Here is a 16583-nt window from a genome sequence, read left to right as displayed (position 1 = left end):
GGTTCTAGGTGGCCTACCACAAGCAGTGGTAGACACCATCGCTTCAGCTAGAGCCCCCTCTATGAGGCGCCTCTACTCTCTGAAGTGGAACCTGTTCGTCGAGTGGTGCTCTTCCCACCGGGAAGACCCCCGAAGGTGTTCGATTAACGTTGTGCTTTCCTTCCTGCAGGATGGGCTGGAGCGAAGGCTGTCTCCCTCCACCCTCAAAGTATACGTCGCAGCAATAGCGGCGTATCACGATGCAGTAGACGGTAAATCCTTAGGTAAGCACGACTTAATCGCCAGGTTACTCAGAGGTGCGAGGAGACTAAATCCTCCTCGTTCTACCTCGTTACCCTCTTGGGACTTAGCCCTGGTGCTCAGAGCACTTCAGGGTCCTCCATTTGAACCTTTGCAGTCTGTTGAGCTAAAAATCCTGTCCATGAAGACAGTTCTCCTGATTGCATTGGCTTCAATCAAGAGGGTTGGGGACCTGCATGCACTCTCGGTCGACGAATCGTGCCTAGAATTCGGGCCGGCCAACTCTCACGTTGTCCTGAGACCCCGGCCTGGATACGTGCCCAAGGTTCCTACCACTCCCTTCCGGGACCAGGTGGTGAGCCTGCAAGCGCTGCCTTGATGGCTGTTCTGTCAAGTCCTCGTTCATCAGTGAGGAACCTGGGTGTGCTCTTTGATACCAATCTTTCGTTTGAAAGCCACGTTTCTAGCATCTGTAAAACTGCTTTCTACCATTTTAAAAATATATCTAAATTACGGCACATGCTCTCAATGCAAAATGCTGAACAGTTAGTTCATGCGTTCATGACCTCAAGCTTAGATTATTGTAATGCTCTACAGGGTGGTTGCCCTGCTCGCTTAATAAATAAACTCCAGCTGGTCCAAAACGCAGCAGCTCGAGTTCTTAATAGAACCAGGAAGTATGACCATATTAGCCCAGTTCTGTCAACACTGCACTGGCTGCCTATTAAACATCGCATAAATTTTAAAATCTTACTTATTACTTACAAAGCACTAAATGGTTTAGCTCCCCAATACTTGAGCGAGCTCTTAACATATTATACTCCATCACGTCTACTGCGGTCTCAAAATTCTGGCCAGTTGATCATACCGAGAATATCCAAATCAACTGCAGGCGGTCGATCGTTTTCCTATTTAGCACCTAAACTCTGGAACAGAAAAACACATCTCTTTACTGTGGCATACACATAAAACACTTTTTCAATGAAATGATTGTTAGGCTGCATTAACTAGGTCAGCCGGAACCGGGAACACTTCCCATTACACCTGATGTACTCGTTACATCATCAGAAGAATGGCATCTACGCTAATGATAGTCTCTCTGTTTTATCCTGAGGTTTACTGCAGTCAGCCGGATCCGGGCCGTATCCAGTTCAGATGGTGGACCTGCGCCCAGAGAAGACCAACACAGGACCCTGAAGTGTCTGGGAGACCGTGATTAGACTCCCCCTGCAACTGCCTCATCGACACGGCATCTCAATAAACCCGTCTCCGGCGTGTTGACTCAGATTGTTCGAATATTACAATTAAATAATACTTAAATCGATATGTCATCCTCAATAAACCCGTCTCCAGCGTGTTGCCTCCGATCATTCGAATATTGCACTTTAATAATTATTTAATCAACATCATCCTCAATAAACCCGTCTCCAGCATGTTGCCCCCGGTCCCTCGAATATTCTGATCTATTATGACCTCCGAGCTGTAAAACTGCCAGAATAATAATAATAATACGCTGTTTGTTAATTGGCCAGAGGAGAACTGGCACCCCGACTGAGCCTGGTTTCTCCCAAGGTTTATTTTTCTCCATTAGGTCACCTAATGGGGTTTTGGTTTCCTTGCCACTGTTGCCTCTGGCTTGGCGTGCTCAGTTGGGGACACTAAATTTTTCAACTAAACATCGAAATACATCTAAATAATAAACTAAATTAACCATTTAAACTAAATTACTGATCAAATTATTGATCTAAAGCCCACACTGTCACTGTATGATACTTGAAATTTTTCCAGAATGGCTATACAGCTGAATAAAATTATGCTGCATTATTTTCCTGTTTAACACTGTAAAGCTGCTTTGAAACAATCTACATTGTTAAAAGCGCTATATAAATAAAGTTGACTTGACTTGACTTGACTTCGGAGGAGGCAGACCCAGCCCTAGCTTTTTGTCCCGTCCGCGCTCTTCGCGCTTACGTTGACCGGACTCAGAGCTTCAGATCCTCACAGCAGCTCTTCATCTGTTACGGAGGCCAGCAGAAGGGAAAGGCTGTCTCCAAGCTGAGGTTGGCCCACTGGATAGTGGATGCCATTGTCTTGGCTTACCAGTTCCAAGACGTACCTTGCCCGTTCGGGTTGCGAGCACACTCAACAAGGAGTGTTGCTTCTTCCTGGGCGTTGGCTCAAGGCGCCTCGCTGACAGATATATGTAGAGCTGCGGGCTGGGCGACACCTAACACGTTCGCTAGATTTTATAGCCTCCATGTAGAGCCGGTATCTTCCCGCATTCTCGCCCCCAGTGGCCAGCAGCACTAAGTGCCCGTTCTAGTATCGGCTTGCATACACCACTCCCGCCCTCTGGGCGGGATACGTACGTCTATTCTGCTCCAGTTGTGTTCCCCGAAAACGGCTAACCCTGTGAGTTCCTCCGTCACCCCTTCGGTGTCAGACGTGGCGGCCGTCTGATGCCAGGCCTGCACCCGTATGCTTGTGGAACGTGTGTGTAGGCTGGGTTCCATATGTTGCGGTCCCCTCACGGCTACCCCATATGTGCATTCTCCACGGTACCAGCTACCCTACTCGGCTAGCCCCGTGTCTTTCCCTCGACAGAGCTTCCTCTGTCGTCTCTGGGTATGTTCTTCCCCCCCTGGAACCAGGTTGGGTCCACTCCAGAGACTGCCATTTGTTGCACTACCCTGTTAGGTTAGTCCTTATGTGTATTCCACCTCTCCTTCCATTGAAGGACGTGGCTCCGCAGCGCACCATCTCCCGAGATGGACACGCTTTCCCAGCGTTATCCAATAGTCACACTGAGTGGGTCTTGCAGGAACAGCAGTGACTGTCCTTCCCTGCCCGGAGCCCTGACTCACACTCTAACATAGGAGTGGTCCAGCGAGCTCAGGCAGGACGCTGGAAGGGCCAGCCTCCTGGCGTGTTGGTAGGGATCCCAGTTCGTCGGTCAGTTCCGACGTACGTCGAACGTGACCGACTGAAAGGGAACGTCTCGGTTACGTATGTAACCCTCGTTCCCTGAAGCAGGGAACGGAGACGTACGTCCCGTCGTCAGGTCATTTTAATGTAGGGATTTGCTTAGTAACTTTTTTTGTACATAATGTATAGCACAAACATACCCTTACAAAAATTATGCAGTATTGATAACCATTTGTATAACCACACACATACCATATAGTTAAACTATGGATTTGAAGCAAAACAATGGTTAATTTGTGGTTACCATTGAATAACTAAAATATTTATTTATATAATAATATATAATAATAAATATTTATATAAATGTAATTTATTTATTATTATTATTATTGTTGTTTGTTTTTGTTCATTGTGTGTTTTCATAGCACGTTTGTTTTGAAGGACAGCGTTGGACAGGATGTGGAACCAATAACAAAAAAAAATGGCTTTTATCAGATTAATCGGAAAAATTATCGACAAACTAATCGATTGTCAAAATAATCGTTAGTTGCAGCCCTAGTTGTATTACTCATATTTGATTATTAAATAAGTAATTAAATTAAATTATCAATCACATCGATTCATTTTACAATCCTGTAGCCCTTTATTTAGACTAAAAACCCTTCCCATTGATTTGGTGAGGAACATGGCGTTTTGTCAGCGTGTGCACACTCTGTCATGCGATCGGCTATAAGCCACTGCTAGCAGTATTAAGGCTAATGATTAATCGATTACTGAACGTTAATTTAAACGACGATCGATCATGGAATTTTGTGTAAATTGACATCCCTAGTTCAGACAACTCTGAGTATGTTCCCGGTTAACACACAAGACATTCTCAACAGAGCAACGAATCAATGATTCACCATGGAAAAAGACGCTAAGAAAAAGCACGCCATTCTACTTCCTTTTTCTATTGTTTATTCCCGATTTACGTAACCTACTTAATGCACATCGCCACCTATTTGGTGGTTGTGCAATCCTTTTTTAAATCTTTTCGTTGAATAAGTGATCTTTATTCACTGAGAATAAGGATTATATTGTTTGTTTGATGCTAATTAATTGAATGCAGATCCATGTGTGAGATGACTATAAATTAAATAAATATATTTGAATTGAATTAGCATTTAAACATTACCTTGTTATAATAGTGCTTTAGAATTAATATATTAGTAAGTTGCTATGACTACTTGCATACCCTCAAAGTTACCTCTGTTTTTGGAACCGAAAGTTGAACTTAGCAACTTACGTACTCTTAAACATATCCAGGTATGTCACATAACATGCTTTCTGGAATACCCCCCTGCAAAATTAAGTTCAAACGTTTTGATCGCCCCCAGGTGGCTGGATCTCCATGTAAAGGGACTTGAGGAAAACTAAACAATCATTACACTTAAAATATATATATTTTTCTAAATATGGTTTCGTAGGTAGTTTTTGTCATGCAGATGTAAGTTCAAGTGTTCGTTTGGTTTTAGTTAGTTATTTGATGCTAAAAAAACGTGTGACGTCATGATTGTAGTCACTGAGGCACCTACAGACTTTTTTCATGATTTTCAGAAGGAGATTGGAGCTTTAACTTTAATATCCACATTTCCATAACTGTTAATTTCACACCGCCATAATGAGCAGTAAACTGTACTAACCGATTGCGAGAGTGTACCAGTGCCGGGGCCTTGCAGACTCGGGTCCCGTAATCAGCACCATATTGGGACTAGGGATGAAACGGTATGGAAATTTAACATCACGATTATAGTGACCCAAATTATCACGGTTATCAATATTATCACGGTTTTGTTCAAACGAAATGAAAGTGTTCAAAAAGAACAGATGCACACACTTAAAACATTTCAACAAGTTTTATATTTGAAATTCAACAAACAACAAATAACTAAAGCAGCTCTAAGCACTTTTTTAAGCTAGATTCTGTGGGATTTCCTTCCTTAATGGCCGTCATCAATAGCAACGCATAACACATAAATAATAATAATTTGTCGTAAATATAATCTCTAATATTATCACTGTAAATATATTCCCAAGCAATATTCTCATCAGTGTTGTATCAGACACATTTAAATCTAGCATATTTTGTGTTAGAGCCCAAACAGTATCCTAGTGAAATAATGCATATCCATATTTCCATATGATTTGACAGTTTATTTTATTAAATATCAAAATGTGTGCATCATACCTGACACCTAGATGAACACTTTACAGTCTTTTTATGACTGTCATTCTCTTCAAATGCTATTGAAGTTTGAAACGTGTAAAACGTTACCAATGTTGTATGTAACTTTACAGACGGTCCCTAAATTCGCCTGCGTTATGCCAGTCATATCAGATGCGCTGTGGTTCTGTTGTGTTTTTTTAAACCATTTTCGCTGCTGAAATAGAACATAAACAGTCATCCACTGTATGATGAGTGAATCTCCTGTGTACAGCACACGTTTATCTCTGCTTTGAGTGCAGATTTCAGCGTGTGAGAGCGGCGCGCGCTCTGAACAAAACTCCGCTAATCTGAACGCCTCTGATTATGAGATATTGCATTCATAAACTCAATAGAAGCACGTGTAAGTGCTTATAATGCGCAACGCGATTATAACAGATGGCTTTTGAGAAGACTATTATAACTTCAACAGCCAGAGTGGCTAGTGTGCAGCCGAAATAACGTTACACTCGCAAATGGCGGTTGTTAATGTCAAACCCTGATTATTATCCCTTAAATGTCACCCTAGTCTTGTCTGAATTTGTTCGTTCGCTTCACGTTATTATTTCCCAGACGTAGGTTTGGTATTGAGGTCAAAGTCCACTTGCCTTGCGTTCGTAGTTTTGAAGTGTTTTCCCTATTACAGCGACTTTCTTCTGGCATGTTTGCAGACAGGGTGACCATCTTAGATTAAGTTTCCCTCTGGACTTTTGTAAAAGCCAAAATATGACCACGCCTCAGATTTGGTCCTTTTAGAAGGCAGAACAATCCCCCGAGTGCTGTCACTGCTTTCTGCCATTTCTCCTCATTCAGAAAACAGCGGTGCGCCAGACTGACGCTGACTGGACAAGATTTACCGCGAGTTTTCACAACCGTGATAATCACAAGCGGTTTTAATGATAATAAAATTTTATACGATATTACTAACCGTCACTAAATTTTATCGTGGTTTATCGTGAAACCGGTAATCGTTTCATCCCTAATTGGGACATGGACGGCTTGGAATGTATCAACAATGGAATGAGTGATGGTGCGTCATCCATCTTTTTTTATGGTCTACGGTATTTGTCTGTTTAAAGTGGCACATACTTGTCCATGCCTCGGATCTCACACACATTAAGCAACCTGTGGAACAGTGTCTCTTTCGCAGCTCGATATCCTTTTAACTCTTTTTATTTATTTATTTTGTATCGAGCACGTCCGGCAAGATGTATATTATGACAGTCATGTTACATGATTTGACTGTTACATAGGAAGGGTGACAGCGCACCGCTTTAAAAGAAAGGAATACGGACGGGGGGGCTCAAGCCCCTGCCCCTTTTGTCTCAAAATGTAATGTGCCCCTCCCTGGTAATAGTAAATAATATTTATTACTATTATTATAAATATTTGAATAAATAACAATACGCTTATATACCATTTTACCACTAACAATATTACAAAAAGTATATTTTTTTTATTTATTTTTTTTGGCGGAGGTGGATCGGTATGCGGAGTTTACTTTTCAGCGCTATACACGCAGCCTGCACACAGCACAGCGATTAGCCGCGCGAGTTTTCAAACTACACGATCAGCAGGTAAGCTAATACAGAAAATGTATATTTATCCTACCACCGCGCTACTGTAAAGGTTGCGGGAGCGTGCAAGTTATGCTTAATTATAATAAAAGCATAACTCGAGTCTTGAGTTCAGCAGCAGCTTTCTGAGTCTGACAATGTCATTCAATTTGTTTTTATCCAAGACCATAGCACATGCTCGTGTTTTTAGCTCGGGGAAACACATCTAGTGAAATGAAATGAAAAAGTCCATGTCAAACTCTAAATTGTATGGAATTTATATATTTGATATGGTAACACTTGCATGAAGGTTTCATTTGTAAAGTTAATGTATTAACCAACATGAACTAATCATGAGCAATACATTTGTTATTGTATATTAATATTTTAATGTCAATGTTAGTTAATAAAAATTCAGCTGTTCATTGTTTGTTCATGTTACTTGACACAGTGCATTAACTAATATAACATATACAACTTTTGATTTTAATAATGTATTAGTGTAAATGCTGAAATTAATATAAACTAAGATTAATAAATGCTGTAGAAGGGCAGTTTATTATTAGTTAATGTTAACAAATGTAGTTAACTAATGAAATCTTATTGTAAAATGTTACCCATTTCATGATAGCTAATACTTTCATACTTATAATACAGGTTTACAACATCAACAAAACTGAACATGAATTCCTCATAATTACCTGCTTGATTCTCACTGTTTAGCAAAGTAAAAGTAAATAATTATATATATATATATATATATATATATATATATATATATATATATATATATATATATATATATATATATATATATATATATATATATATATATATATATATATATATTTGTATGTATGTATGTGTGTGTATATATATATATTTGTATGTATGTATGTCTGTGTATATATATATATTTGTATGTATGCATGTGTGTGTATATATATATATATATTTGTATGTATGCATGTGTGTGTATATATATATATTTGTATGTATGTATGTGTGTGTATATATATATATTTGTATGTATGTATGTCTGTGTATATATATATATATTTGTATGTATGCATGTGTGTGTATATATATATATTTGTATGTATGTATGTGTGTGTATATATATATATATATATATATATATATATATATATATATATATATATATATATATATATATATATATATATATATATATATATATATATATATATATATATATATATAAGCTAAGCGTAACAACTTGTTATAACAACAAGAATAATTTATATTCATTACAAATATCCATGACTTTAATTTTTGTATTATTATTATTATTATTTATTTTTTTGTAATATCATAATTTCCCTGTTTTTGTTTGATGTGTTATGCATTCTATTTGTATCAATGTCTTTTACATAGAATGCCACGGTAATATGGAATATTTTTAAGAAATGTTTTAACCATATATTGAAAGTTTATTCATGTTACAAAGCCCCTAAAAGGACATGGTGAAGAAGAGGGGAAAAAAAGAGAAACAATTATTTGTATAAATCACTGTATAAATATTGCAAAAGGAGATTAAGTCATTAAAAATAATAATAATATATATATATATATATATATATATATATATATATATATATATATATATATATATATATATATATATATATATATATATATATATATATATTAGGCCTATTGTAGTTGGGTTAGGTGGCTTTAGTTTTACTGTGAATTTGTTATGTAAATTGTGTTTTGTATTTATTTATATTTACATATTTAAGTATACTTTAAACCTGTAATAAATTGTTCAATTTAAATATATATATATAAGCTAAGCGTAACAACTTGTTATAACAACAAGAATAATTTATATTCATTACAAATATCCATGACTTTAATTTTTTTTTATTATTATTACATTCAATCTTTTAAAATGTTCTTTGATTGCGGGAGCACTGTTGATGATAAGGCTAGCAGAATCAAATTACAGCTTTAAAATAGGTTAAATAATTGTAGTGCTGCATATTAGGGAAATTACATAGAATCCAGTGACGCGCCTCAAAGAATCCAATGCTAGATGCAGGAGCCCGGCGTCGCGTAAAACGCCATGTACTGAGCGCAACTTTGAATCAGAACCTAGAATCCAGCCTGCGCAATCATCCGAGCGGTATGTCAACAAATGTACTCACAAATCCGCCATTTAAGATGCAGAAACAAATTACATAACCTCCAAAACGTGACCACGAGCTTGGAAACGGAGACTTGCCAGCATAAAGATGCAGTTCCTACCCTTTCAGATGGTGCTTGCCTGTCTGTTGTTCCACAAGCGCGGACTAGGAGATGTGTTTGGGTTTTCGCGGTTATCTCACGGGCGTCTACTCCACCTCTTGCGCGCAGTGCGTTCGGCGCGTCCAACTTCAAACCTCGCGAGGTTTGGATATATCGGGATGATAGATTGACTAGACATTTGTTTACATGTGCATTTACATTAAATTATTTAGCAATGGGTTGTTATCCAAAGCAATTCTCAAACGAGGAAAAGAACAACATGAATCATAATCAAAGTGGACACTTGAATTTCTATTTTAAGCTAATAATTATTGGAGCTTGCTTAACAACTGAAGATATTCATGATGATTAAATCAGTCAGTCCAATCAATCACAGATGGAGGTCATTGCTAGGCATTATCTAGTTTTGCTTAGTTCTGTTTTCATTTGCCATGCGCTGCTGTATTTAGGTTAAAAGCTATGATTTCAGCTGAATTTGTGAGTTGTTGTCACAGGGTATGGGACACAAATATGAGTCACTGGCTTGTGGGCTCAGTTCTGTTGCTCATTGTAGCCCATTAACTCAGTTTTTCCTGCCAAGTTGGGGAAAATGCCTAGTTCGGTAGGCCACTTCAGGAATAATGTTCATCTAAAAATGATTTGATTATGTGTGATGTATATGACTTTGGTCTGGATACATTTGCTTTGACATTGTTTTACGTGATATTATTAGGCTACATGACATTATATTCAGTGACATGCTCTCAAATAAGGTGAAGCCCCCTCTCCAAATTTCAATTCTATTAGATGTTTGCACATGCACATGGAACAGAATTTACATTACACAGTCAACAACAAAAACACCATTACATAATTTTTAATGTTTATACTGTTTATTTAAAATCAGCATTTTATTAAAAACTTTTGCTTTGTTCTACTAGCAGTTTTCTAGCTATTTTTGTAATCATTTTTATTAATAGACACTTTTAAGAGACCTTTAGTCCACTGTAAACACTGCAGCTGTCTGTGCTGAAGTGCATCTTTCATTTAATTGACCTGAGAGGTCAGTAAAAAACAGCTGATGGACAGATCATCATTTCAAGTTCAATTCGCTTCGGTCATGAGTTAACGTGATGATGTCCGTGTGGGTGAGTTTTTCATTTCATTTTTACCATTTTGACCTCTCGTGTGGATTTTTCTCCATCTGAATTATTATCTGCTGGTGTCTATTTAGAGAAATGCATGTTGCACAATGTGATATTATAGAATAATTTGTTCTTGTATTATTGTAGTGTCGATCATTTTCTAATGTCCCCCCCTGATTATGTTATGGCAAAAGTTTTGCACGAAAGTTTTTGAAATGCAAGGGTTAGACAAAATTATCTTCCTCCACTCTCCGTTTAGCTAAAAGCCATTTTGTTATCTTTCTTTGCTTCCTGTGGCCTGTATGTTAGCTACTACTCAGATCAGATAACTCTCTTATTTCCCAGAACATTCATACCAGAGTCAAATATAACACATTATGATGTTGTGGGTTTATTTCTACCTGGCAGTTCATTTTCATGCGTAAATGACTGAGACACACACTCTACCAAGAAAAAAACTGGAAGTAATTTTGCTAGTCTTCTTTAATAGCGTCTTCTTCCCACCACATTACGTTCATTTCCAGTTTATTCGATTTGTTCAGTCCCAGAGTGGGAATTTAGAAGTTCATTCAAATATGATTTGTGAAATGAGTGGAACATACACTAAACGTGCCAATTTCATGCTGATGTATATATATATATTTTTTTTCCTAATGACTATGATTGACTTAAGTTCTGTTTGATTTTCTCCTAGGCAGGAATAAAAAAATGTGTGTGCAGCTCATCACTCTTGATGTCTTAACAAATCTATTAAGATGAACCCAAAGACTTCCTGTAGTTTCTGTTGTTTTAGGCTGTTTGTTTTTTCTCATCTGCAGAGCTGTCATGATGAATATAATAGGTTTGAATGACAAGTTTATTTGTGATCTCTTTATCTGACTATTGCTTTTTGTTCAGAAGTCAGACTCATGACAATTAAAAGAACTATTGCTGTTGGCAGTTTTCTGAAATAGGCAACATTTTCATAAACACAGTATGCGTCTTTATGAGAACAGCAGCTGTTGACATGCTGTGACAACTGAAACATTTAATACATTTACTTTTTTTTTTTACTCCCTAATATCCAAATGTAAAGGTACATATATATATATATATACACTCACCTAAAGGATTATTAGGAACACCTGTTCAATTTCTCATTAATGCAATTATCTAATCAACCAATCACATGGCAGTTGCTTCAATGCATTTAGGGGTGTGGTCCTGGTCAAGACAATCTCCTGAACTCCAAACTGAATGTCAGTATGGGAAAGAAAGGTTATTTAAGCAATTTTGAGCGTGGCATGGTTGTTGGTGCCAGACGGGCCGGTCTGAGTATTTCACAATCTGCTCAGTTACTGGGATTTTCACGCACAACCATTTCTAGGGTTTACAAAGAATGGTGTGAAAAGGGAAAAACATCCAGTATGCGGCAGTCCTGTGGGCGAAAATGCCTTGTTGATGCTAGAGGTCAGAGGAGAATGTGCCGACTGATTCAAGCTGATAGAAGAGCAACTTTGACTGAAATAACCACTCGTTACAACCGAGGTATGCAGCAAAGCATTTGTGAAGCAACAACACGCACAACCTTGAGGCGGATGGGCTACAACAGCAGAAGACCCCACCGGGTACCACTCATCTCCACTACAAATAGGAAAAAGAGGCTACAATTTGCACAAGCTCACCAAAATTAGACAGTTGAAGACTGGAAAAATCTCGATTTCTGTTGAGACATTCAGATGGTAGAGTCAGAATTTGGCTTAAAAAGAATGAGAACATAGATCCATCATGCCTTGTTACCACTGTGCAGGCTGGTGGTGGTGGTGTAATGGTGTGGGTGATGTTTTCTTGGCACACTTTAGGCCCCTTAGTGCCAATTGGACATCGTTTACATGCCACAGCCTTCCTGAGCATTGTTTCTGACCATGTCCATCCCTTTATGACCATCATGTATCCATCCTCTGATGGCTACTTCCAGCAGGATAATGCACCATGTCACAAAGCTTGAATCATTTCAAATTGGTTTCTTGAACATGACAATGAGTTCACTGTACTAAAATGGCCCCCACAGTCACCAGATCTCAACCCAATAGAGCATCTTTGGGATGTGGTGGAACGGGAGTTTCGTGCCCTGGATGTGCATCCCACAAATCTCCATCAACTGCAAGATGCTATCCTATCAATATGGGCCAACATTTCTAAAGAATGCTTTCAGCACCTTGTTGAATCAATTCCACGTAGAATTAAGGCAGTTCTGAAGGCGAAAGGGGGTCAAACACAGTATTAGTATGGTGTTCCTAATAATCCTTTAGGTGAGTGTGTATATATATATATATATATATATATATATATATATATATATATATATATATATATATATATATATATATATATATATATATATATATATATATACTGTATGTATATATATATATATATATATATATATATATATATATATATATATATATACACACACACACACACACACACCAATCAGGCATAATATTATGACCACTAACAGGTGAAATTAATAACACTGATTATCACGGCACCTGTTAGTGGGTGGGATATATTAGGGAGCAAGTGGAAATTTTTTCCTCAAAGTTGATGTGTTAGAAGCAGGAAAAATGGGCAATCGTAAGGATTTGAGCGATTTTGACCAAATTGTGGGCCAAATTGTGATGGCTAGACCAAGGGTTTTCAAACTTTATGCTGCCAAGGACCCCCAAATATGATTAACCTTTATGAGGGACCCCCTTCCTAAAATCCATCTATTTTTATGTGTGAAAAAACATTTAAACTGTTAAGTAGTAACTGATAAATAGTAAGTGTGACATTATAAATACAACATATTGTTTCCCAACTTAAATTGGCTATTAATGTTGGATGTATAAACCTGAAGAAGAAAATTGTTTTATTAAAAAATGTTTATATAAGCAATTTTCACAATAAATGGATGTAAGCAGCTGACGTCCTGCGTTAAGGATACTGCCTTACATTCCCAGTGAGCAAGATAAAAGGGACTATAGTGAGAAAAACTCACTAGAAAGATACAAAGCAAACATATACTACAATTCTGGAATGTATACGGCAAGAAATGAGAGAAACATTTAGAAATGAAACAGTTAGAATACTCGGTAGACTTTATTTTTGCTTTGTTTTTTATTCTCTGAAATTTTCTGGGGACCCCTTAGAACCTTCTGGAGGACCCCTGGGGGTCCCTGGACCGCAGTTTGAAAACCCCTGGGCTAGACGACTGTGTCAGAGCATCTCCAACACTGCAGCTCTTGTGGGGTGTTCACGGGTCTGCAGTGGTCAGTATTTATCAAAAGTGGCCCAAGGAAGGAACAGTGGTGAACCTGCAACAGGGTCATGGACGGACAAGGCTCATTGATGCAAGTGGGGAGCGAAGGCTTCCCCATCGCTTACCTGGGGAACACATGGCACCAGGATGCACTATGGGAAGTACCTGAAATCTTTGTCCATGTGAGGACATTTTTTGGTCCACAGAAGGAAAACCGCTTATAGAAATCCAACAAAATTATGTTTTTTGAAAATGTAAAAATGCAGAAAGTTTTCTGTGATGGGTAGGTAGGTTTAGGGGACAGAATATACAGTTTGTACATTATTAAAATCATTATGTCTATAGAATGTCCCCAATTAACATGAAGGGTACGTTCACACTTGTAATTCGGTTCGTTTGGTACAGACCGAAAATCAAAAACAAAACATATAGTCCTGGTCCGTTTAGTGTTCACACTGGCATTTTTAACAGCGAACCTAAAGTTACCGAACCAAAGGCATAGGGATACGGTCACAACCTGATTGGTCGGCTTTTATGACGTATATTTCGCAACAGAGCTTGCTTACCTAACATTCAAAACAATGCTGTGTGCTGGATTAAACACGATCGTTTTATGCGTGTACATATGGTTTTATTTTTACCAGCTGAGAACTCACGAAGAGCTCATAAAATGTTCAAAACATTCAAAACAGCACCAGGATTTCCTCCGTTGTATGTAGAAACAAAGATCTGCATGTATTGATGAGGCACTTTATCTCCTCGTTGCTCCACGTTTGCCCTCTACTCATTTTGGATACACCGATCTTTCCGCGTCGTCAAATCAGCTGACTTGTAGCATCGCATCTTGTGAAATCACGTCCTGTTTTTGGTTCGTTTACATGTCTTTGGTCCGTGTTGCGTTCATATATCAATCGAACCGCACCAGAGTTCGTTTGGAAGCGGACCGAGACCCATCTTTAGCGGTCTTGGTCCGCTTGTTTATTGCGCACCAGGGTTCGGATGGCAGCATTCACATATGTTCCAATGAACCGCACTAACCGAGCATTCGCACCAGGGTTCGTTTTAATCGAACCAAACATGACAAGTGGGAACGCACCCGAAAACACAATGTGTGTGTGTTTATAATGTGATGATGAGGGTTTCTGAAGACAAATGTTCTCTTCTCAGTCATACTCCCAGTATGACTGAGAATAGAACAACAGTCTTCAAGCTGTGTAAAAGAGAACTGAATGTCGTTTGATTAAAGCTTCTATTTAAACGCATCCTCGTCTTCTAATCGTGTCAAACCAAGGCTGGGACTTGAGGGAATATTTCAGTCCGTCTAATTTTGGAGACATATTTGTCCCTAGACATCTCAAGTTATCTGTTTCATCTTGTGTATAAAGAGTTACAAATTATGTTCTTTAAACTTTTAAGTTCTCAGCTATCAGACCACAAGTTCAGGCAATGTGTGTGTGAGAGATAAAAGAAAAACAGTCAGCATTGTGCATGCCCAGGTACAGAACTGGACCTCTATAGAAAGTGGAGTGTCAATCCTACTGTAATCGGCCACATTCGCAAAAAACTAGGTTAAGACCCAGAGCGCCGTACCGTTGAGTCTCGCAGGGGCTCCTGGCCCCCTGAAATACTAATAAAATTGCAATTCAGCATTGTGAGAATAATTTCTTCTCTACTTAGGACTCGTAAAGGTCACCAGGGCATGTCTCAACGGAGCCACCACAGACAAGAAGAGCAGCAAAATCAACACGTCCAAGGACACGAAACTTGGAATAGCTGGATATATGTTCAACAAAGTGGTTTAAGCCTGATTCACAGTATAAAATGATTGTGACAGTGTCAAAAAAAGGTCATGCATGTAGTGTGTGATTGTTCAATGCAGATAGGTTTAGCATGACCTGGTTTGCCCCTGCAGGTAGATGTCATAAAATATCATCAAGTTTCTAAAAGCATCATTCTTCATTAACTATTTAATTTGAGAGTTTCTTAAAAGCATGAAATGTATGTATTCCCAGTCTCTGGGAAAAGGGTTTGGCACAGTGTGCATTTTTGTGTGGGTTTATAGGATAGCATTTTTGATTATGAATGTAAATGAGGATGTCTGAACGGATGTGGACTGATGACTTAAAGCAGTTACCAGAGATTTCACTGGGCTCATATCACACAATATGACAAGCAACCGTCATATAGAACAGAAAACCGCAGTGTATACCAGGCTTTAATTGAGTACACTGGGAATAAATAACCTTCACATGGGCTGGGCCTGCAGAAATGAGAGCTTAATGCATTGAAATTATATATATATATATATAAAATTAGATCTTAGAGCATATCTTGAGGCAAAATTCTTGTGGAGGGTGGCTGGACGAGAAAAAAACTGTTTATAAATATTTAGCACATGTAAGATCAGCAACCAGATGTGAAATGTGTTTTGCACTCTCTTTGATGGTTATGTATTTTTTGTGATGAAAAGTAGAAATTTTAACAATACATGTAATAGGGACCTAACGATTCCGATTCTGGAAGCCATGATCCGATTACAAAACGATAATCTACTTTTGTATTATTATTAAATAATTTGTTTACCGACTTCTAAAAACGTCTTTATTTATTTATTTATTTTTATTTAATTACGAATGTAATAATTACACATTTTAAAATAAACGAATAGTTTCAAAGCATAAAAGCAAGTATTAAATAATAAATATGAACCAATAAACATATTATAAGGAATAAACAAAGAGTGTTTTTAGTATTTAAGAGTATCTGAATGTTTTCCATTCAAGAGTTGTGAGTGATTTTTCTCTTTCACATCTTTACAGTTGTTTGATAATAACTGATGACATCATAGACCACGGGAGATCAAATAAGCGAGACTGCGCTCTGCAAGCGTAACATCAAGCAAAGCTTACGTTTCTGTGCAATGAAGAGTATAT

At 37.9% G+C, this 16583-nt stretch overlaps 1 protein-coding gene across 1 annotated transcript in view; it reads right to left on the bottom strand.

Annotated features, from left to right (window-relative positions):
• Positions 1-9333, bottom strand: part of LOC307131172 (cholinesterase-like) — an 81684-nt gene extending 72351 nt beyond the window's left edge. The window contains exon 1 of the mRNA XM_079824675.1: positions 9241-9333. The gene's annotated coding sequence lies outside the window, so the exon portion shown is untranslated. The remainder of the gene's footprint in view (positions 1-9240) is intronic.
• Between the last annotated feature and the right edge of the window lie 7250 nt (positions 9334-16583).

The sequence above is a fragment of the Gobio gobio genome (genome assembly GCF_949357685.1).
Source record: "Gobio gobio genome assembly, chromosome: 9".
NCBI lineage: Eukaryota > Metazoa > Chordata > Actinopteri > Cypriniformes > Gobionidae > Gobio > Gobio gobio.
This window is presented reverse-complemented; position numbering and strand designations above follow the sequence as displayed.